The sequence below is a fragment of the Eurosta solidaginis genome, chromosome 4 (genome assembly GCF_040869045.1).
Source record: "Eurosta solidaginis isolate ZX-2024a chromosome 4, ASM4086904v1, whole genome shotgun sequence".
Taxonomy (NCBI): Eukaryota; Metazoa; Arthropoda; class Insecta; order Diptera; family Tephritidae; genus Eurosta; species Eurosta solidaginis.
The window spans coordinates 154021392-154044466 of NC_090322.1; the positions used below are offsets into that span (position 1 = coordinate 154021392).

General features: G+C 40.7%; 1 protein-coding gene across 2 annotated transcripts in view; it reads right to left on the bottom strand.

The window, feature by feature from the left end:
• LOC137250522 (ras-related protein Rap-2a) overlaps positions 1-23075 on the bottom strand; it is a 234331-nt gene that overhangs the window by 28624 nt on the left and 182632 nt on the right. The gene's annotated exons all lie outside the window — the stretch shown is intronic.

The following is a 23075-nucleotide window of genomic DNA, read 5'->3' on the forward strand; positions in this document are numbered from 1 at the left end:
CGATAGAACTAGATAAACTCGGACTTTTAAAAATAAAAATCCGGAAATGAAAGTTAAATCCGGACTTTTATTTTTTAAGGCCGAAACAAAAGTCCCGCTTATTGGAAATAAAAAAAATTTTAATACGGATAAGCTGTTTCTTTGTTATAAAGCCTGACTTTTATTTTTAAAAGTCCGAGTTTAACTAGTTCTATCGGACTCAGATAATAAAAATCCGAAAATAATTTTTATCTTGATCCAAATATATTTAAAGTCCAAAATTAATAGTTTTGCAAGGAATTATATTATAAAAGAAATAGCAGTTTCCGTCCCTGCATTTCTGTCATTTATTCCTTGCATCAACACAATACAAAGCCAACTAGCTGAGGGGACCAAGCATCATGCAAGGTAAAGTAAAGACAAGATGTACAGGGAAAGAAATGAAATATTATAAAATCTCGTTAGGGAATTCAATTTTGAAATATAAAATAAGTTGATACACACATATGTAAACTATATCATGTATGACGAAGCAGAGTTAGTACAATGCATATTGTGACAAGTATTACAGTTTCTCAATTTATCGTTATCGGTTTTTTTTTTTTGATTCCAGAAAATGCTGAGTGAAATTAGTTATCTTCAGTCACCACTGAAAATTAAGCCCTCTCTCAGCAAACGAAAATCATGCTTTAAAAGTTACTTATTGACCCGTCCTGCTATATGGCGTAGAAGCTTGGACTATGCCAACATCATCCGAAGCGGCTCTAGGAGTGTTCGAGGGAAAAGTTCTTCGAAAGATTTATGACCATCTACGCGTTAGCAACAGCGGGTACCGAAGAAGATTTAGTTAAATGGGGTCACACAATTGTGACATTGGCACCGACCAAATCATCGGCGACCTTATTTACAACGCGCAAATGTCGACCACAATGTCGCTACCGGCTGCCTGACACCCAAAAATCTTGTGTGTGACGTTCGATCAGGGTCTAGATTTTGGAGAGCATGCAACCGCAATTGTTCCTAAAATCCAGAGCCGTAATAAAATCCTCAAATCTCTTGCCGGAAGCACTTGGGCTAAAGGCAAAGAAACACACACTGCCACTAACAAAGCTGTTGGCCGGTCGATTGCATGCTACGCGTCCCCGATATGATCGCCAAGCCTAAATACTACTCACTGGAAGAAACTACAGCCCTGCCAAAATAGCGCCATCAGAACCGCTACGGGGTGACTTCTTATGTCCCCAGAACACCATCTACATAACGAGGCAAGAATACTCCCCATTAGGGAGAGAAATGAAATTCCAACCAAACAGTTTCTGTTGAAAACCCGGAAACCTGGGCATCCCAATAGACATCTGATTGATGAGCCTACACGGCTCAGGGGCTTAAGGGGTTATCTCCGTAAGCATTATGAGGAAATACGGCACCTGAGAACACAACCGTATGAAGCTAAAAAGTACAAGCTGGTCTTCAGTGAAATCCATAAACAGGCGTCGGACCTCTATGCCTGGAATTGTCCGGTTAAACCTGTACTCAAAGAACAATACCCTAAACTAGCAGAGAAGGAACGGACTCTCCCTAGGGAAACGCGCGTCACTCCAACCTTCTTTTTAACTGTATTGTGGAACCAACGCCTATAACACCCCTCTCATTATGGTCCAACCCTGTTTAAACAGCAAGTTTCCTTGGAATCTCGTTAGAGGACATTGTTGACAATTTGTGATCTGTTAAACCTATTGGATGTGGCGAAGCATTGCTACAACAAATACAACAAGATCTAATGATAAGCTGTACGAGCTTTACGAAGACATCAACATGGTCCAGAGAATTGAAACGAAGCGGCTGCGCGAGCTAGGGCATGTTATGCGACTCAAAGCTAACGCTCCAGCTAAGAAAATATTTTTTACCGGAACTCACCTACGGAAGCAATAGAAGAGGGTGGACCCCCACCCCATTGAAAGGACCAGGTGGAAACATTTTTAAATTCCTTTGGTGTGACCAATTGGCGCCATTTAGTAGATCGAAGAGGCGACTAGCGCTCCTTGTTGGCCATTACCGCCATAACCGTTTCAACGGTTAAGAATCAATTAAGTTAATATCCACCACTTAAAAAGGTTATCAATATATACAGTTTAGCGTATAACGCTTTCAAATCGAACTGATCAACATTCCTTGCATGCGTTGCCTTTTATAGCTCTGCAACTTGACTATCTCTCCCTTGTGAGTATCTACATCTATGGATTATTCACGTATCACTTTGGCGAATATTTATCTGATGTATTGCCAAATTTTAATCATTTTATATTCGCTGAGACTTTCTATTAACTTCGCTTGCGCATTGCATAGTGATTTAGTGGCGGGAGTTTAGCAATTCCATTAAACAAAATTTCCAATGCAAATGCAGATAGTCATATTACAGTTGAAAAGCGTTGATGCTCCTCTTAGAACGAAAGTCCGACACCAAGCAAATTTTTCAAAGGCCCCCCTAACCGCCTTGCACTAACGATCACTTTCTCGTCCCGTGCTCCTTTATGGTTATGTGTGATGTTTTTATATTTTTAAAGCTGAAACCCACCAACCTATAACCTTTGGTAGCTCTTTGCCTATTATTCTCTTTTACCATCCCACGCACCGTGGAGTATAGCGAGTGCTGCTCCCTTCTTTGCAAACTCATCGGCATTTTTGTTACCCTCTATTCCTTTCAGGTATGAGCGAAGTTTTTCGAATGCTTCTTTGCATTCCATAATACTTCTTGTTTAAGTCCTGTGTGAGGTTATTGCTTTAATAGCCGTCTAATCAATATACATATTGATGCGACTGCAGCTTAAGCACGCTTCCTTCGGAATTTCCGCTGCTTTCTTCACGACTCTCATTTCCGCCTAAAAGATGCTACAGTAATCTGACAGCCTATAGGATCTACTTATTTCTGGATCGACACAGTAATCAGCAGACCCGACCCTTTCCGTTTAGAACCATAGGTATACACGTATATAGTACGTTCTGTACCTTGGCGCTAACCCTCCGTATCAATTTTTACCGAAAGATGTCGCTCGAAGCTTAGGAACGGGACGATATATTCCTTTTGCCCGATATAAGATACCCCCGGGAATGCGTGATTCAAAAATATTTGTACAGGATAAAAACAAAACCGTAGATTCTAATTGCATCTACGGCGATGCAGACTAGGAAACTGATGAACACACATTCTACACATGCTTCCGATGGAGCCAGAATCGACAATTGCTCGAGGAAAGAGTCGCTCATGCTGAGCGGTCCAGTAGAATTGTAACAAATAAGTAACTTCACAGAAACTACACTCAGAGCAAAAAAGCGGGACCTGGAAGCAGAAGCAACAAAAAGCCCTCCAAAAGGATGAAGTTGGAACGCGACCTTATGCAAAAGCGTTCCAATTGTGGTGGTTTTTAGTCCACGGACACACGGTTGCTGAAATGGCAGCAGTTATGATGGCAGTTTCCAACCACGCAAAGTAAAAAAGTTGATAAAACCTTGACATTTTTAACTTAACTGAATATCGCGCATGAAAAACATATCCTAAGTACAAATAGATCGATTGTTTTGAGTGAAGACTTATTATTGTTTGCATCGATACCTTTGCTTAGAATTACACGTAATAAAAAATAAATAAATGTGAGGAGCTTCTCTTCCAGTTTGCGTCCTATTCCTCTTGATTTTTCCTACAAATTAGCGGGACTGGACCTATTTGTTTTATGCCGACTTCGAACGGCATATGCAAGGCAGTTGAGTTTTCACTGAGAGCTTTTCATGGCAGAGCTACCCTCGGAGTGCTTGCCAAACACTGCCGAGGGGTGACACCACTTAGAAAAATTGAAAAAACTTGTTTCTAAAATTTTGATGTTGCTTTGCCCAGGCCGTGAACCCAGGATCTTCGGTGTGGATGGCGGAGCACTTACCATCACACCACGGCGGCTGCCAACTGTTACCGATAGTTATTCTACAAGCTCTTTCACAAAGTGCCAGTTGCAAGCTCACTTTTTTTTTAATTCTTACTTGTGTGCTTTGTTGCTGCTGCCATGGCAAGTTGATTGAGGATGCACTAAGATAACCAGAAGATATGTAAATAACCTGAGGTAACGTTGGCTTTGCTGTTGTTATGTTTTTAGTTGGTTTGTGTTCAAGTATTTTAATAATTAAGTTTGCAATAACCGCAAGCTGCAAGTTCGAATAAGTTTAGCTTTATTTAATGGAATTACGAAAATTTTGTTTGTATATTTTTTATACCTTGCGGCTTTTTTAAGTTATTTTATTAATTTCTTGCTATGCAAGATTCATTTTTGTGAAATTGCTAAAGGAATTTGTATGATAACATTAAGATAAAAGTGAATTCTAAACTCGGAATGTGATACTAAATTTGCAAAGGGCTTCGCGGAGGTAAGACGCTTTGTCACACTATACGGAATACAATTGGGGCCTTCCCTTTTAATGCCGTCGATGGTCAGTCAATAGGAGTAGGATTTGAGTCAGACTCTTTACATTTATGACCATAACACGATTGAGTTTGTGTACCGCACACATAATAAGCCAAAATGCTTCTTTCTTTCGACACATTAGTACCTTAATGAGTCTTATTTAGCAGAACTTGCACATGATCTTATATATTTTGTAGATCTGCGCTGCTGTCCACGCCTTTTCTTGCTTCTCCTATACACTTCTTCTAAGTGGATGGGGACGTGGGCGTAAGCGCAGTGCTGGAAAAAAAGCTGATCAAGAAAGATAAAGTCATTCAGCATCAAAAGAAAAGGAAGGGTACATTGAATTATACACGTATTAAAGAGCCATGGACCAGAATTGGGGAATACCCCCCAAACAGATGGACTTATAGCGATAAAATTTGGTCTATAAAGCTGAGTAGAGTAGCTATGTGGTGGACAACCTCGAGATATCACGACTTAACTTGGTGGGTAAAGAGAACAAATCTAGTATGATCAGTATAATTGGTGTTCTAAGATCAATGCCCAGCAAAGCTCTTTCCCTCGCTCTATTCTTGATATCATATTCTTGGATCTGACAGGATACTGAGAAGTGGAATTTTAGGCCCTGAATTAAAGAGAACCGTTCAAAAACCATAGTATTCTCTGGCTGACCTTACAATTAAAGCTCTGATTCTCGAAAAACAGGCCACTGATCCACAGCAGTTGCTGATAGAAACTGTGTAATGAATATTCCCCATCGGGGTGATGTGGACAGGCATATAGATGCTTAAGTGCTATGCAGCGACGATTATAAATTAAACAGTGTAGTTGGATGTTTGGTCTATTCGAAGGATGAAGAGCCCTCCAGCCCTCCGCTAGAATACCAGATTATTTTAGTGTCTTCCAAACACAACATTCAGCTATCCTCGAAGCCGCGGCTTGGATAAAAATACATATTATCGGCAAGAAATCTGTATATTAAGTGACAGCTAAGCAGCCATCACCACCTTTGATTTAACTCATGCAATTTTTAATAAACGCTATTCTTATACCGATCTCTCCATAGGCATCCCAATTAGATTGCGCGAGATTGAGAGAAGGCAAGAGTTGAACATGATTGACCGACCGGGGCCCAAGCGCGGCGCTATAAAGTGCGAGTCTCACAACTTTAGACTAACAAAGTTACTCCTATTATTAACAAGTAAGGAAGGTTAAGTTCGGGTGTAACCGAACATTACATACTCAGTTGAGAACTGTGGTGACAACATAAGGGAAAATAACCGTGTAGGAAAATGAACCGAGGGTAACCCTGGAATGTGTTTGTATGACATATGTGTCAAATGAAAGATATTAAAGAGTATATTATGAGGGAGTGGGCCATAGTTCTATAGGTGGACGCCTTTTAGGGATATCGCCATAAAGGTGGACCAGGGCTGACTCTAAAATTTGTTTGTACGATATGAGTATCAAACGAAAGGTGTTAATGAGTATTTTAAAAGGGAGTGGGTCTTAGTTCTATAGGTGGACGCCTTTTCAAGATATCGCCATAAAGGTGGACCAGGGGTGACTCTAGACTTTGTTTGTGCTATATGGGTATCAAATGAAAGGTGTTAATGAGTATTGTAAAAGGGCGTGGGGCTTAGTTCTATAGGTGGACGCCTTTTCGAGATATCGGCGTAAAGGTGGGCCACGGGTGACTCTAGAATGTCTTTGTACGATATGGGTATCAAATAAAGGTATTAATGATGGTTTTGAAAGGGAGTGGTGGTAGTTGTATATGTGAAGGCGTTTTCCAGATATCGACCAAAATGTGGACCAGGGTGACCCAGAACATCATCAGTCGGATACCGCTAATTTATTTATATATGTAATACCACGAACAGTATTACCGCCAAAATTTCAAGGGTTTTTTATTTCGTCCAGCAGAACTTTTTCATTTTCTTCTACTTAAAATTGAATTATTTTGGTAGGTGTCACACCCATTTTACAAAGACTTTTTCTAAAGTTATATTTTGCGTCAATAAACCAATCCAATTACCATGTTTCATCCCTTTTTTCGTATCTGGTATAGAATTATGGCATTTTTTTCATTTTTCGTAATTTTCGATATCGAAAAAGTGGGCGTGGTCATAATCGGATTTCGGCCACTTTTTATACCAATACAACGTGAGTTCAGATAAGTATGTGAACTGAGTTTAGTAAAGATATATCCATTTTTGCTCAAGTTATCGTGTTAACGGCCGAGCGGAAGGACAGACGGACGACTGTGTATAAAAATTGGGCGTGGTTTCAACCGATTTCGCCCTTTTTCACAGAAATAAGTTATCGTCCTAGACTCTAAGCCCCTACCAAATTTCACAAGGATTGGTAAATTTTTGTTCGACTTATGGCATTATAAGTATTCTAGACAAATTAAATGGAAAAGGGCGGAGACACGCCCATTTTGAAATTTTCTTTTATTTTTGTATTTTGTTGCACCATATCATTACTGGAGTTGAATGTTGACATAATTTACTTATATACTGTAAAGATATTAAATTTTTTTTTAAATTTGACTTAAAAAAATTTTTTTTTTTAAGTGGGCGTGGTCGTCCTCCGATTTTGCTAATTTTTATTAAGCATACATATAGTAATAGTAGTAATGTTCCTGCCAAATTTCATCATGATACCTTCAACGACTGCCAAATTACAGCTTGCAAAACTTTTAAATTACCTTCTTTTAAAAGTGGGCGGTGCCACGCCCATTGTCCAAAATTTTACTAATTTTCTATTCTGCGTCATAAGTTCAACTCACCTATCAAGTTTTATCGCTTTATCCGTCTTTGGTAATGAATTATCGCACTTTTTCGGTTTTTCGAAATTTTCGATATCGAAAAAGTGGGCGTGGTTATAGTCCGATATCGTTCATTTTAAATGGCGATCTGAGATGAGTGCCCAGGAACCTACATACCAAATTTCATCAAGATACCTCAAAATTTACTCAAGTTATCGTGTTAACGGACGGACGGACGGACGGACATGGCTCAATCAAATTTTTTTTCGATCCTGATGATTTTGATATATGGAAGCCTATATCTATCTCGATTCATTTATACCTGTATATCCAACCGTTATTCAATCAAAGTTAATATATTCTGTGAACTCTGCTCAACTGAGTATAAAAAGAGAGGGCTGTAGACTCAAAACTGGTATTCCGACTGGACACTGCCCTCTGCCGTCACATGCCTTTTAATATGGCTTGGTCAGTGATAGCGGTACATCTTCGGAAGTGCAGGTTGAAGGAGAAAACGAACTTATTTTGTGATCCTGCCTTGCGCTTGCCCGGATAAGACTGCAGCTATAAGGAGTGATTTAGCTGTCAGATGTAGTAGCAGTAAGTGACATATGTAGGCCCTAGAGAGCTTCTGGAGGAGGGCTGAGTTATTTTATAACTTAAGTTCTGGTTTCTGATAGATTTTCTTAGTCTGATCGTTAAACAAACTTCTGGTAGCACTACGAACTCACTCAGTCTAAGTGTGGTCACGGACTGGTCAGTTTAACCTAACCTAACCTTAATAATAGTAAGTAAATCTTCCTCTTACTATTCCACATACCTTTACTCTTACTCTTTCTCCTACTCATACTCTTAGATTAGCTTTAACTTTTAATTTGACTTCCAAGAACTCTTTTTCTCCATGGCTCCAAGTCGATTCAGAAATAAGTAGATCCTTCAAGATGTCAGATTACTGCAGCGTCTTTTTTGCGGAAATTATAGCCGTGAAGAAGGCAGCAGAAATTCTGGAGGTAGCGTGCTTAATCTGCAGTCGCGTTAATATTATTGCTAGCTGCGCGTTGATTAAGGCAAAAACATCACTAAGTACTTCATCAAGAAGTATTTAGGAATGCAAAGAAGCACTAGAAAAACTTCGCTCAGGCCGCACCATACATTTTTACAGGGCTCCCGGTCACAAAGGTTACGAAAAGGCCGATGTGTTGCAAAAAAAGGTGCAACACTCGCTAAATCGACGATAGACGACCAAATTCGTTAAGGAGAAATGAAAGGAAGGCAGGTATTGCATATGATTCATGAAGCAGGGGAGGCGTGGAAGAAAGCTTGTGGCTACAAAATTTCTAAGATCCTGTATAAAGCCTAAGATATAAGACTCACAAAGTGCCTCATATCTCTGAAGGGGGAAGAGGTAAGGCTCACGATGGGCATACCAACAGAACACTGCCTTCTGGCGTCACATGCTTATAAGTTAGGTCTCGTCAGTAACAGCAGGTGTAGGAAGTACAAACTGCAGGAAGAAGTGGTTGAGCACGTTCTGTGTAGAGGCGGCAGAGGTGCTAGCTCGCGATGCAGCTATTAATGGAGGTACTCCGCCAAGAGGGCGGAGTTATTCTATAACATATGCCCTGGCGACTGATTGGGGTTCTTCCATTTGTTTTTCAAACAAGTTCTGGTAACACTATGGACACATTAAGTCTATGTGAGGTACTTATTTACCGGCCAGTTCAACCTCTGTCTGTTACTCTTATTCTAATTTTTACTCACATTTTAACCCTCTCACCCTCTCGCACTAACACTCTTACCCCTCCTCGTGTTCTTACACATACTCTTACTTTAACGCTTGCTCTTACTATTATTCCAAATTTTACTCACTCTTTTTTTAACCTTATACGTACTCTTACTCTTCCACTTCCTTTCACTCTTTCTCGTTTTTTTACCTCTTTCCTACTTTTAATAAAATGGTTTACAAAAATGGCCACTGTGATGGAGACGTGACACAAATAGATACGGAAGTAAATTTGTACTACTTAACCTCATTTTTTTTCAAAAATGTTTGGCTTAGCCGCTATAGTACCTATTCTGACAACCATTCAGATTATATATTTAAGACCTGAACTTTTGTAATAAGCTCCATCGTGCTGCTCCGGCGAATCTGTGGTTTTCATATATCCTTTGCTTCAATGAACGACTTGAAGCGAACCACACTCAGAATATGTTGTTTTCTGATAGTCATCCACACAGAGTAAATTGTGGTGGTTTGCAGTCTTGGTGTCATTTGGACTAATTAGATGTCAATTCGAGTTTAAATTATTTTTAATTCTCTGAAATTATTGCGAAGTCAGATTAGCCAGATTTCGTATGGAAATATTTCGTGCTACATGGCGTATGAGTAACATTTCTATAATCACTGGTAGACTTGGTATCGGTAGTTTCTTATTTTCTATCAATAACAGATATTTCAATTAGCTTGATATCGACTTTTAATAACCACTTTTGAATTAATTTAAAAAGTTTTGGCTGCCAAATACAATATATAATTTAGCAATTGCTTTAAGGTATTTTCTGAAATTTTTCGTAGTCTTTTGATTTCGGTGAGAAAAATTCAATTTTGTTTAATTGAGAAGTTGTTTTTATGTATATCAAAATATCTCTATATATTTTTTACTTTAAAACATATTTCAAATTAGGTGCCAAGCATTTCGTTGCCCTTTTCCATATTATTATTTTGGGGATATATCCGTTCACATATAGAAATCTCGGTCCAAACATTTTCAGATTACGGCTAAAGTTGTCACACGTTTGCGCTCATAGTCGAGAAGGACTAATCGTAGTACACACCGCTGGGATAACTTTTTCATGTCGAGTATTGAAGAAAAATTTGAGATGCCTGAACTTTAAGATCTTTCCTAAAAAATTATTCAACAATGCTGTTGTTGTAGCGATAAAGACGCTCCCCGAAGGTTTTGAAGTATGTTATCGATGTTGAGTGTTCTATGCAGAATGTAGATCCGATACGTTCCGGTAGAAAGGACCATTAAGGCCGATCATCTCTGAAACGATTAAATATGATCATATTGAACTCTCTAGGCCATCCCGCCCTTAACCCCCCTTGTACCATAAAGAACTTGGTGCCACCAGAGCCTCAGCTGCTAAAGAAACAAGATTCAACACGGGTAGGTAAGGTTGAAAATTGGATTGGGAATGCAATAAATTGCGCCGGCAAACCTTTGGAAACTTTGAAACCCTTCAGTCGCTTTTTACGACAGGCATACCTGCCATGGATACATTCTAAACCACGTTACCGACTGAGGGTATTATTCAGCGATCGCCTCGTATCATGCGGCTTACTAAATCGTCGATTTGTGACACGACTACTTTTTGGAATCCTTAACGTTCAGCGACACTTGTGCTGGTGCGACTACAACAGAACAAACGAATCCAAGCCTTACCCACAAAAAGTTATGTTGGGCCGCCGCAGCTGATCAATTGCCTGACGAGCTATTAAAGTTCGGCGGCGAGGAGATGATAAAGCGCATGCTTCAAATTCTATGAAAAAGATAAAGAAAATAGATTCTACGAACTGCACCAACTATCAAGGAATTTACCTTCTTTGAATAGAGTTTATTTAAAATCCTGCCAAGTTTATTCTGAGAAAGATTGAAGCTCAAAGTGGAGCAAATGATTGCATCTTTTTAGTGAGGGGCAGCATTAGAAAATGGGCACAACTGATTTGTGTGACTTTTGATAATCTGAAAATTGGTACACGGGCTAAGCTAGCGAATATACAAACCACTAAAGTCTGCACCATCTAGGACCTTACTCTATATTAGACGATAGGTTGGTTAGATTAGGTAGTAGCTGTCCTGGTAGGGGAAGCTAACGTAGACAACATGAAGGCCCGTTGTCATATCACATAAAATAAAATAATGGAAACGTTTCTATATCTAGTTAGGGAATCGTTGCACAGCGACGATATGGGTTTGAATGAGACCGATATCAAACTTGGATAAATCGTCCGGAGATCCAAGTGAGTCGCGACCGAAGTACTTGCGCCTAGTTCTGGCAAGAGCTGGGCAATCTAGCATAAAATGATCCGATGATTCCACCTTATCTTCCTACATAAAGCTACAACAGGGGTCCAGTTTATTGAGGCGTACCGCATGGATTCACATTGGACATTCCCCGGTCAAATCCCGAATAACCCTTAGCGAACCATATTATTTCGGCAGACCTCCTGCCATCCCCTGGCGGCCAGAAAGATCTTGCTACCCTGCAAGAGGTGGTGTCCACACAATGCTTGCTGAAATAACTCGAGGCCCATCTATGCAGGAGAAAACCACAGGTGGCCAGCTGAGTCCCGAAATAAATATAGCCGTATTCATCCGGTTCAGTTGTACCGTTGTGGGCTTAAAGATCTGCTTGTGCTTGGCACTCCCAGACCACCCTCGATCCCACTATAATTGAACTCAAGGTCTTGATAGCCGCTTGCCTATCAGATTAGATGTTAAAATCCCTAACCATAGTAGCACTGCATATCATTTCATTCACCGGCATCCTACCGCTTTGAAGACGCCGCGGTCAGTCAACTAAAACTTGCGGCTTACATTTAGCTCTTGATAGAAGACCCCCGCCAACCTTTCAGTCCAACTTTGACTCTCCATGAACAAGTCAACTGGTCCCCTGCACCAGAAGAGTGCCCTTCCCGATTTCTCTCTCGAGGAAATGACTGGGGAAAAGGATGCTCAACGATAAAGTCGAACCTGGTAAGAAAGTTAGATTTTCTGAAGTTCCGCTGTCGCCTTTCCCGCAATATCTACTGGATGTTCTAGGACTGCCGCTGATACCAACTACCGCCGTCCGTTTTACTGACACTTATATTTTGGTAGTGCTCGCCCTGTCCAGTGCATTCCACCAGACCATCACCCCATAGAGCAGAATTCCTTTGATTATTATCTCATAAAGTCTCTTAACGAGAGCCCCCATCTCGTACCAATAGCTTCCCTTCCTGACCTAATCTTCCATATTGGGCCCCCAGGACAATTTCTTGTCCAAAACAACATCCAAAAATTTAATCCTAGCAGAAAGTAGCAACGGCACCCTTCCAATTGAGGGAGTTCTAAAAGCGGGTATCTTATATATCCTGGTAAAAAGAACCAGTTCCGTTTTTCCCGGGTTGACCGCCAGTCCACATAATTCAGCCCACCTAGTCACAAAATCCAGGTAACCCTGCATAACATCGCGCTGGGCGATACGACCCCTGATTTGCCTTAAGAATCTACAATACTACATAGCGCATGAGTAACATTTTTCTTATGTTGCTTTGGATATTAGCATATAGAAATCGAGAAAGATAAATACTGTGACGAATATTAGCATCACTATGCTAACACAGTAGTAAATAATCACAACAACAAAAACATTTACGCAAGCCACAATTGTGTAAATGAACACATCAATCATCATTTACACACATACATAGAAGGCGACGATGAACATTTCACACACATACAACAGCTAAGAGTTGTTACTCACACATACACTCGCTTATAACTAAAAAACCTAGCAGGAGATACAACAGTTCTAGAAGTTGAAACGTCTAGATCTTAGGAGAAATATGCGGACGAGGCAACAGAGATCATAAAAGTAGCGCAAGCTGATGAATGACGAATTAGTTTGATTTAAACACGCTATTGTGGAGTACTTCTCCCAAGGTTGTCTAATAAAGAACATTTTGCAATAATAAATATTGGAGCTATTTATTCGATAGTTCAGCGATTCGGACGTTAGCAGAAGGTGTATAAAAAATTATCAGAAATCCCCAGAATTCGTAACAATACTTTTGTCTGAGAACTTACTTGATGGTTGGCCACTCCTGTGAGGAGATAACTTACTTGAGGGTTGTCCTTAAGTTAAAGAAAAACGATGATTTCCAGATAGTGTGGTTCACTACCACTTTCAATGAACAAACTTTATTAATTCACAAAAATTAGTGATAAGCCAAAATGAGATCTTATTCGATATATCTACAATAAAAATCGATAAAATATCAGCACCAATCAGGTGCAGACACAGTCGGACTGTTGGTGTCACAATCTGCGGATCCTGTCGGACGATCTGTTGACTTTGGTGTGCGATTTGCAAACATAGTTAACAATCTCAAACATCCTGCCCGGCCGAGCGGGTACGTTCAGGATGATCCACAATTCGGCACAATTTCTGAATTGGTCGCGTACATTCTCCCATTGCATGTTTGATGGTAACCACTCGTACCAACCCATCCTTGCCCGGATGTAGCTGAATGACTCTACCGAGTCGCCAATGAGTAGCGGGTAGATTCTCATGTCGAATAATGACAATATCACCTACTTGGACATTGGTTCTAGTCCCATGCCATTTTGAACGAGTCTGCAGAGTAGACAGATACTCATCGTGCCAGTGCTTCCAGAAATGTTGTTGCATTTGTCGTAGCTGGCGCCAGTACGATAATCAGTTAGCAGTTATCTCGCCAATTGGTTTTTCTGGCACTGCCACAATTGATCTACCGATTAGGAAGTCCGCTGGTGATAATGCCATCTTGTCGTCGAGCGTATCGTGTAATGCAACAAGGGGCCTGGAATTAAGACATGCTTCCACATGCACCAAGAGTGTATGCAGCTGGTCGTAATATATCGAGTGCATTCCCACTACACGCAGGATGTGTTTCTTTGCGGATTTTACCGCAGCCTCCCAGAGTCCCCCATGATGGGGTGTTCCAGGTGGGATGAAATGCCACCGAGTGCCCTTGCTCGCCAAACTCTGTTTAGTATACTCGCCAAGACATGCTTGCAGGTCCTCTGACATCATGCGATTTGCGCCTGTGAAAGCCGTGCCTTTATCACTGTATAGATCTGAGCATGGGCCACGTCTATTCACGAAACGGGTATAAATGTTGATAAATGCTTCAGCTGAAAGATCTTCTGCGGGCTCGATGTGTACTGCCTTGGTGGACATACATACAAAGATTCCAGCATAAGTTTTCTTGACCGTGCGGACAGATTTTGATCCAATCCGAATATTAAATGGGCCGCAGTAGTCCACACCGGATATCGAAAAGGGTGGCGCGGAGATAACGCGTTGCTTTGGCAAAGACGCCATTCGTTGATTAACCATTTTATGCTTATGGCGCCTGCAAACTGTGCATGCATGAACACATTGCTTAACCAAACTTCGCCCGCTCAGAATCCAATATTTTTGACGAAGAGTGTGTAGCATGAGTTGGATAGCTCCATGCAACGTGTCCCGATGAACTTGCTGTACGATAAGTTTAGTTAAGAAGCTTTCCCTTGGAAGTATGATAGGATGTCGTTTTCCCTGCTCAACAATTGCATTGACTAATCGGCCAGCCACCCGAAGATTGTTGAATGTAGAAATATCAATAAATGGAGCCAAAGTGAGAAGCCTACTTGATGAAGGAATATCTCGGCACTTTAGGAGGGATGCAATTTCCGGTTGGAAGAACCTGTATTGCTCTGCGTATATATGCCAGTAGAGCGCAGAGTCAATCTCGGATGCTGATACGTTGGAGGTGGGCCGATAGCTCCAATTACCTTTCTTCATTCTCATGATGTATGCTGTTGTGAGTAGTAGCTTTCCAAGATAACTGAATCGGTCTAGCAAGTCTATGACTATTGTGTCCTCCCCTTTGGTATATTGAGTTTGCAATGTAAAACCCATAGTAGTATGCACTATAGTTGATTTGAACGGTCTGAATTCAGCTTCCATTTGGACAATATCCTCCGGCGCCAAATAATGTATTCTATCGATTGGGTAAGCATCTAATGCGGGACCCTGCCACCATAGTTGATGCTTAATCAAGGCCGACGCAGTAATACCTCGGCTTGCCACGTCGGCTGGATTTAATGTAGAGGGATGTGCTGCCAATTTTCTACCCTCGTGATTCGCTGAATCAGGCCAACCCGATTTGCCACATACTGTTGCAACTGTGACGTATTTTTTGCAGCCAATGTAGGACAATATTCGAATCGGACCATAACTTATATGGTAGATGCTGTAATCGTAAACTTGCCTTGATTTCATTAAGTAGCGTAGCAAATAGGTGTGCGGCACACAACTCCAGTCGTGGAATAGTGATGTGATGTAAGGGTGCCACTCGTGTTTTCGCTGCAATCATCCGGTTCACGACCTTCCCGTCAGCGGTTTTCGTTCCCAAGTAGAGAACGGCCGCATATGCCTTTAAACTCGTATCACAAAAGCCATACAGATATGACGTTTCAGGGCGCTGTATGCCAAGCCATCGGGGTATTCGTAACTCTTGCAGTTGCTTCAGATGGTTACGGAAGGTTAGCCAATCATGTAGTAACTCCGATGAAAGGGGTGACTCCCACTCTAATCTCGCTTGCCATAATTTTTGTACAAACAGTTTTGCGAGAAGAAGTACGGGACACAACATTCCAGTTGGATCATATAATCTTGCCGCATTACTAAGCGCCTGTCGTTTCGTTATGAGGACGGATTCGCTCAAGACAACGTGATAAAATAGCTCATCCGTGGAGAGATCCCACTGCAGACCAAGTATAGATGTATCTGCCAACTGTAAGTCTGGTTGAATTGTATCTAAGGGGCCAATCAGTTTACCTAAGACTTCAACGCAATTGGATCTCCACTTTCGTAGGTGGAAATGGCCCTCCCTTAAAACTGTGGTGACATCAGTAGCCAATTCTATCACCTCTTCTGGTGTAGCTACACTAACAAGGTAATCATCTATATAAAAGTTATGTATAATGATGTCAAGAGCCCGTGTGGCTCTTTCTGCGGGTAAAATTTTGGAGCTGTTGTCTCTGCCTCATTGCTGCATAGCGAGCTGCTAAGTAGGGACCACTCCGTGTACCACATGTCACAGTAGCCAGTTGGTAAGTGTGAATAGGTTGGGTAGGGTTCTCGCGCCAGAATATCTGTTGCCATTGTTTGTGCCGCGCGTCCATCCTTACCTGCCGGAACATCTTTTCGACATCTGCAGTCAATACGATGCGATATAACCTAAATCGATGTATCAAGTCGGTGAGGGAATCTTGTATGGTTGGGCCCGCCAGCTGCGTATCATTCAGCGACACACCATTCGATGATGTGGCAGACGCATTGAACACAACTCGAAATTTCGACAAAACCGCGTGATGCGGAATGTAATAGGCCTGTGATGGGTCACCTTATGGTTCGAAAATAGGGACCATATGCCCCAGCTCTTCATATTCTCCCATAAATGCCACATACTTCGTCCTAAATTCCGGATTTAAAGCCAGTTTGCGTCCCAGTTGATGGAATTGTCGAAGAGCCATTATGGCGGAATTTCCTAGGGTAGGTGCATCGTGACGGAAGGGTATTTGTACCACATAGCGACCATCACGGGAGCGCCGGCAAGTCTTACTGAATATTTCTTCGCAGGTGCCAACGCCAGCCAAGTTCGTGCCATTACCGTTGTTCCCCAGCTCAGTCTCGAATAGTGTACGTAGCAGCGAATCGAGACTCACATCTTCCTCAGTGGTTGGAAGTGGCATAGCTTGAAGTGGGGTACTGGGAGTAGTTGTCCCCTCAGCTGGTCCGAAGACAACCCAGCCTAGTTGGGTTTGTTGTGCAACGGGATCATTAATGCCACCACGGCAAATGCCATCTTCTAGTAATTGGCCCCAAATATCGGAACCAAGCAATGCGTCGATGCGACTAGTAGATCCGAATTCCGGATCAGCCAAAGCCAGGTCGCGTAAGTGTTGCCAGCAATGGTCAGTTATGGGAGCGACAGGGGTAGGTGTTGTGATAGAATCGATAACATAAAAGTTAACAGGGACAGTAAAGCCAGGGTTGGTACATGAGACGATGCGGATAACTGCCATGCCTCTTATCTGCGAGTATACTGTGCCACCTATACCTTCGACTCGTAATGTGCACTTCTGCCTCGGAAGAGACAAACTATTAAAGAGCCGTGACATTATAAAACTAACCTGTGATCCAGGACCACAGAGCAACCGACAAGAATGTGAGCAACCAAAGCTATCTATGATATGCACGCGCGCAGTCGCCAAGAGAATAATGCGGTTGCTGAGAAGGTGAATGTTTTGTGGTCACCCTGTAGTCATTGATGAATTCGGGGAGGTGTAGGAGTAGTGCTTCCCGCTGCCATTGAGGTAGTTGGTGTCTTACTAGAAGTGACGGACCCGTTAGCTGATTGTGGATTGCGACACAGTAGTGTGTGATGGCGTCCGTTGCATATTCGATAGTTCGTGGAAGTGCAAGCCTTCGTTGCATGGCCTGGTCTCAAGCAGTTGAAGCACAGATTGGATCCTTTCAATTTGTGGAACCTCTCCTGCACCGGTAAAGCCAAGAGTTGTGGGCAACGCCCGATCCGATGTGTATGTAAATTGCAATATTCACAGTTTCCTGGAGTCGTTGTGGCCAAATTCGATTTCACCAAACGTGATGTACGTGTTGCTTGTTCGCCTTGTTAATGTCGTTGAGGGCAAGATGTACCCTTTATGCCAAGAATTTAATGCTTCATGGGCCATTGTAGAATATCAGCTGTTAGACTATGTGCTCGTTTCTCTATGAACTTGAGTAACTCATCCAGCCGAGGTATATCCTGTGTCGTGCGGCTCATACCCCAAGCCTGCTGTGTGCCAGTTGAAAGTTTTGAAACCACTATGGGAACCGCCAATGCATCCCATTGCTCGACTGGAACTTTCATCACCATAAGTGCCCGCAGCGATTCGCGCACAGTGTCGACCACAGATAGCAGTGCTGATGTTGAGATGGATTCCAATCCGATAAATTTCGCAACGTGAATATCAGCCAGTTGTCTCGGACTATCATAACGGTCCTTGACTGCCTGCCAAACGTCTTCATATCCACCACTGTACATGCCACCTACCAACGAAACAGCATCCCCTTGCACAGCTTCTCGCAATTTTCCCAGCTTGTATGCCTCTGGAAATTCCTGTGAGTGAACCAATGTCTCCAACGCGTCCTTAAAAGCTAGCCAGTTGCGTAGTGTGCCATCAAATTTCGGAACGGATAATCGCTCCAACTTAAGATTCATAGCCGTTGTGTTAGAAAAAGTGACGGGGACGTGACTACCAGCCCCCCGCGAGGTGCTGTGTATGGGAGGATTGTGGGTTGCCTGCAATCTATGAGCTTTAGCCATAGCCCGATTGTATAAATCTTCCATTTGATCCCATAGTGCTAGGTGAGCGTCGAGCTCCTCTTTTTTAGCATCTGTAATTAAAGTATCATGACTCGTACCAAATCGTTTGAAATGAGATTGCAATGCAGGCTCTTCTTGAGCAATTTCGAAAGCATCACCACAATAATCCTCTGAGAGTATTCTATATGCTATGCGATTTATTGCGGTAACTGCAGCAGTTCGTTTATTTAATGAACCCATTTTGGCGCAAGTAGTAATAAAAAAACCAAGTAAACTTATGTCAGCGCAAACGTGTATTAAAGAAAAAAATGGTACACCTAATGGGGCTTCCGTTAACTTTCACCGTTCGTATAACGGTGGCTTGTATTGGTTGTTGTTGGTTATATATGCAATGAAAGCCGCTCACGCCACGCTAACCAAGGTTGTTCCGCCAGATTCCCGGGTTTCGGCACCAGAAAATGTCTGAGAACTTACTTGATGGTTGTCCACTCCTGTGAGGAGATAACTTACTTGAGGGTTGTCCTTGAGTTAAAGAAAAACGATGATTTCCAGATAGTGTGGTTCACTATAACTTTCAATGAACAAACTTTATTAATTCACAAAAATTAGTGATAAGCCAAAATGAGATCTTATTCGATATATCTACAATAAAAATCGATAAAATATCAGCACCAATCAGACAATGCAGACCCAGTCGGACAGTTGGTGCCACAATCTGCGGATCCTGTCGGACGATCTGTTGATTTTGGTGTGCAATCTGCAAACATAGTTAACAATCTCAAACAACTTTTTTAAAACAAAACTATCAGCATCGAAAAAGAATTTCGATTGTCCAGTACGTAAATCCATCCGCCCATTAACACGATAATTCGAGTAAAAGTATAGATATATTTACGAAATTTTCTATACTGGCATGTCTTGACATATTATAGATTGGTAGTAAATATGGAAGGAATCGAATGATAGCCGCGGCCACTTTTTAAATATCGAGAATTTCTTAAAATTTAAAAAATGTGAAACAAATTAATGATCGAACCAAGAACCTATAGAACCAGTTCGATGAACTGCAAGCAACCAAAAATTTTATGAAATATGCATAAATTTAGTCCAGCATAGAAGAATAATAAAAAAAAAATGTTCCTAATCACTCACACTTATCTCTCTTCTCAAGCCATTAGTAAGCAATTATAAACACTTAGTTTAATTACTTGCATCCCAAATGTGGAAAAGCTTGCAGCAACGATATGCAAATTTCTGAACACATGCATACGTATGTATGTATGTATGCGTATGTGTGTACGTTGTGTGTGCAAAAATTAGCAATTAGTGAATGAATTGCAACAAATACAAAATTCGTACAAAAATAATAGCTGAAGGAATAGAAAAAAATCGAGGACATACATTTAGGAAAAGTTGTTGTGTGAAGCTGTCCCAGAGGCTATTATTGTGTTTTTTAGTATTTGTGTATATAAAACAAGACGTGAAACTTGTTAAGTTCCCAGAAGCATGAATATGAAAATTGCATTAGTTTGGACTTTAAAAGGACTTCAGTAACTTGTAGAAAGGGTAGGCATATCATTGTATTGGTCTCATGTTGTTGTCATTATAGCAATAAAGACGCCCTCCGGAGGGCATCATTTTAGAGAGTATGTTACCCTCTCTCCCTCGTTGGGTATCTACAGCGATTTTTTAGCCTATCCTATGCTATAGAGTCCTTGTTTGCTGGACAGCGACAAAAAAAAAGAACAATTTTTAAAAAAATTAGAGGGGGTAAGCAGGCTATCAATGATTTTCTGGAGCTCAGAAAACAACCCTGATGGCTACAGTGTATGGCAATCAACATATTCCATCTATAGACCTGTTGGGAAAGAGCATAGCTTTAACAACTCAGTGCCTCGGGGCAGCTTGAGCGCAGACCAGTAAATCATCGAGCATGTTTTGTGCTCATGCCCTGCGCTTGCAAGGCTAAGACTCCAGCTATTAGGAGTGAAACGGCTGTCCATAGAGTATTGATTCATTGAACTATTTCAATGTCTGAGTTAAGCTCATACAGTTCATCAGTAATTGTTACTTACTTTCTATTGAACCGCTTATGTTCCATTTTTAGAAGACCCGAAAGATCACTTAACTTTACTTCCAGACATCGACAGATGAAGGAATAGAACGACGCCTCGTTTTTCTGATCTTAACGGCTTCCGCCGAGAAGCTTGTAAGTACTTAAACGTTATATTTGAAGCTTCTACATATTTGCAAAATGTCTGTTTATGGCTCTCACAAGTACAATTGGCTCGAGAGTTTAGTGAGTCCCCGAGTTAACGTACTAAAGAATTTAAAGACGATATAGAAGCCCATCTCTATTAAATCTTACCAGACTCGAAATAACCATGTTCAGAAATGGTCGGATCTCGAAAGAGATGGTTGCCTTATTTCAACCTGGCTCTTAAACTTCACTATGATTGTGGTTGGCCCTATCAGTACATTCTTCGATTTTCCTCACGGGATAAGCCAAAGGTGATCGATTAGATTTTTCCGCATAGCTAATACTGTTTAAATAATATTATTTCCAATTCCGAATTTATCCATAAAGTTGAAAAGCTGAAATGTTTGAAAATGCACAGTAACAGCACAGCTCAGCAAAACAAAAAATTTATACAGGTGTGCTTTTTTTAACTTTCGCAGCACAGTAACTGCAGGGTGGTCATATAGTATCTTCTCGAGATGGTCGAAATTGTATCTTAATGGTGCTTGTTACTGGAACGCACCGGATCTATATCCGGCAAAGGACCATCACTATCGATAACACTTCCCAAAACCTCCGGAGAGAGTCTTTATTACTACTAAGCTCTCAGTTTTTTTAGACACTGGCTGCGAAGGCAATATCTAAATACTTCAGAAAAAAAACAACCCTTCGAGTGTATTTTATGACAAAACTAAGTTTATTTTGTTTCGGATTCTTTCAACGTATCTTTTTATGGGTTCATCTAACCATAGTTAACATACAATTCCATAATAATAAGGGATGCAAGACGAAGTGTGATTTTTAAATATGCGTATTCAAATAAAGATCTTTTCACTAAAATTGAATCAGCTCTAGAAAATGAAAAGTTCATATCTAAATTGTTGAACAACGGAGCCAAAACCAAAGTATTCATAATTGAATGTGAACGTAATTCCATTTAAGTGTATTTATAAACATGAATGACTAAATATGACGTAAGAGAAATCATGGAAATCTTATTTCAACATAATACGGAAGCCAATAAGGCTGGTGGAAATGTCAAGACGTTTGGGAAACTTCAGTACCTAATTTTATTTATAACTTTTAACGAGCTCCTTTTGTATTCTACGTGCTGCTATATTACGTGCTTTTGTAAGATAACCTAATTCCGGATAAAAATTAAAATATTGGAGCTGCATTATGATATCCGGTCATATATTCCAACTCGATTCTCTTAAAGCCCCACATGAACAAGAAAAGGAATGCGTCAAAGAACGGAAAGTATGAGGCCTGCATTGCACTTATTACTTTGAACTCAGAAAAGCGTGCATCTGCGCTCAAGCTGCCCCGAGGGTCGTTGCAGTTGTTAACACTGTGTTATTTGCCACTAGGTCTACAGGTGGAATCTGCAGAACGGCATACAGTGAAGCCGTCGGGATTGTTTTCAGGGCTCCTGTCATATTATTTCACTCAATTTGATTTCATTTATTTAACAAATTTTTACAACTAAGAACTTAAAGTCTTTTATATGTACATCAACTGACATTAAAAACTTATGCTAATACATTTTATGTAAATGGGAAGTTCACAATGTAAAATTGAAAGAAAATTAAAATTTACGTACTGGCATAAAAGTATGCGTTTTATATATGCATTTACTTAAATTAATCTTATAACTATTACAAATTAATCTAGACACATGAATATCGGAGGTACAGAAATCAATGAAAGGAGAAACACGGAAATTAGATGGCATAAGGATTATTTTAGAAAGAGTATTTTATTCAAAATATAGAAGAAATATCAACATTAGCGAAGTATTTCAGTATAATGCTTTTGAAGTTGCTATTATTCAGCCCTACTTTAATTGATTCGGGAACTGAGTTCCAAAGTCTAACAGCGCTAATAAAAAACAATCTGCTAGACGTTAAGTATTTGAATATTGGAACCACCAATCTACGGTTTCTTTGAGACCTGGTAAAATGCAGTTTGTCATAAAGATACTTGGGAACCTTACATTCTAATAGTTTAAACATGAACATGCAGTTTCTGGCAGCCAAGTAATTAAGGATGTTGCATCCCAGAATTTTATCACTCCAGGGTGATATGTGATCATATTGACCTACCCCATACACGTAGCTGGTAACATTATTGAAGGTTACATTGATCTTGTTGGCGGACTCCGAGTCAAGTTTAGTATACACAAGTTTAAAGTATGTGAAGTGGGGTACAATTAGCTGCATTGCAAGCTTGCGATGGATTTCCTGTGGTGTGAACGGTGCCGATATGCGTAAGGTCCGCAGTATTATATAAACATTGTGGACTATTTTATTAAAATGGTCGAAAGAAGTTAATTTGTTATTTAATACAAAGCCTAAATTTTTAACTTTGTGAGTGTTAATAAGGGCCTGCGAGCCGATCTTTAAAGATGAAATACTTTCAGGCTCGATTTCATTTTTGGATATCGGC